This window comes from Thalassophryne amazonica, chromosome 4 (assembly GCF_902500255.1).
Source record: "Thalassophryne amazonica chromosome 4, fThaAma1.1, whole genome shotgun sequence".
Classification (NCBI taxonomy): Eukaryota; Metazoa; Chordata; class Actinopteri; order Batrachoidiformes; family Batrachoididae; genus Thalassophryne; species Thalassophryne amazonica.
In genome coordinates, this window is record NC_047106.1 from 112,837,837 (window position 1) to 112,839,665 (window position 1,829).

Below are 1,829 nucleotides of genomic sequence, written 5' to 3' on the forward strand. Positions count from 1 at the left end.
TAACACCTTCTACCTCCCGAGTGATTTTGGGTTTTCCATGGGTATTAAAACACAGTCCCCGGATTGATTGGCCGTCTGGGGTTGTGGTTCAGTGGAGCGAAACCTGCCACCGGGAGTGTTTAGGATCCTCGGTTCCACCCGGTGTGACAGCTAAGGAGGAGGTTTTAGTCCCCCCCAATCTGGCGGCGGTGCCAGCCGAGTACCATGACCTTGCTGACGTCTTCAGCAAGGATCTGGTCACTCACGCTGCCCCCGCACCGTCCGTATGATTGTGCCATTGATTTGATACCTGGCGCTGAGATCACGGAGACCTACATCCAGGACTCGTTAGCTGCCGGGTTGATCCGGAACTCCACCTCCCCGATGGGTGCTGGTTTCTTTTTGTGGGCAAGAAGGATGGCGGACTCCATCCATGCATTGATTACAGAGGGCTGAACGAGATCACGGTTCGCAACCGATACCATTACCTCTGTTGGATTCAGTGTTCACGCCCCTGCATGGAGCCCAAATTTTCACGAAATTGGATCTTAGGAATGCTTATCACCTGGTTCGGATCCGGGAGGGAGACGAGTGGAAGACGGCATTAACACCCCGTTAGGTCACTTTGAGTACCTGGTCATGCCGTTCGGCCTCACCAATGCGCCCGCGACGTACCAAGTATTGGTTAATGACATCTTGCGGGACTTCCTGCATCGGTTTGTCTTCGTATATCTAGACGATATACTCATCTTTTCTCCAGATCCTGAGACCCATGTCAAGCATGTACGTCAGGTCCTACAGCGGTTGTTGGAGAACCGGCTGTTTGTGAGGGCGAGAAGTGGGAGTTCCACCGCACTTCTTTGTCTTTCCTGGGGTCATAATCTCCTCCAACTCCGCGCCCCTGATCGGCCAAGGTTGCGGCGGTGGGAGAGATTGGCCCCAACAACGAACCGTAGGAAACGGTTCGTTCTTTCACAACACTATGATGCTATATGCGCAGATACATTTCCTGACCAGAAAAAAACATCTTCGAGTTCACCATCTAAATAGCAATACAGAACCTGTTGGCACACTTGTGTCATAAAGGCAAACTGCTAACAATCTGATTGGAATATTTCATGTTTTTTTCCCAAAGCACACCCATGATTAATTCCATTCAAGATACATAAATATTTGGACAATGTCACAATATATTGTAGTTTTGTCTCTGTACATCAAGACCATTTAGTAGAAATAAATCAATTTGTGCTTGTAGTACAGACATTATGTTTTACTTGAAGGAATTTATCAAAAATATGCATTACCCATTTGGTTGTTGTTGTTGTCCATTTGGCTGCTCCCATTTTGTTTGGGGTCACCACAGCAGATACAGCCTGATCCGCATTGGCATTTGGCACAAGTTTTACACCGGATGCCCTTCCTGATGCAACTCCAGTGTAATCTGGAGAAACACACACAGCAGCTGGTGTTCCAAAGCGGTCTCCCATCCAAGTACTAACCAGGCCCCGCACTACTTAGCTTCTGAGATCTGACGGGATCAGGCTTACACAGAGCAGTTCGGCTGCATGCATTACCCATTGGTAATTACACTAATTTTTATGCTAGACCACCTGGTTTTAGAGGCTGTATGTAATCATAGATTCGAAATATAAGGACTAATACAAATCATTTGTCTTACAAACACTGTTGGGGGGGGGGGGGGGGTTTGGGGGGGGGGGTGACAAGTTAATGGATGGATATGTGAACATTTCCAAATACCTGAATATGTGTTGGACTTTGTTTACATCACTCATTTTAAAAAGCACAAACAGTATGGTACCTTATCTATTGGATATTGCAAAAATCAAATG

General features: G+C 47.1%; 1 pseudogene; it reads right to left on the minus strand.

Annotated features, from left to right (window-relative positions):
- Nucleotides 1-1,429: 1,429 nt before the first annotated feature.
- LOC117509674 lies at nucleotides 1,430-1,548 on the minus strand (annotated as a pseudogene).
- Between the last annotated feature and the right edge of the window lie 281 nt (nucleotides 1,549-1,829).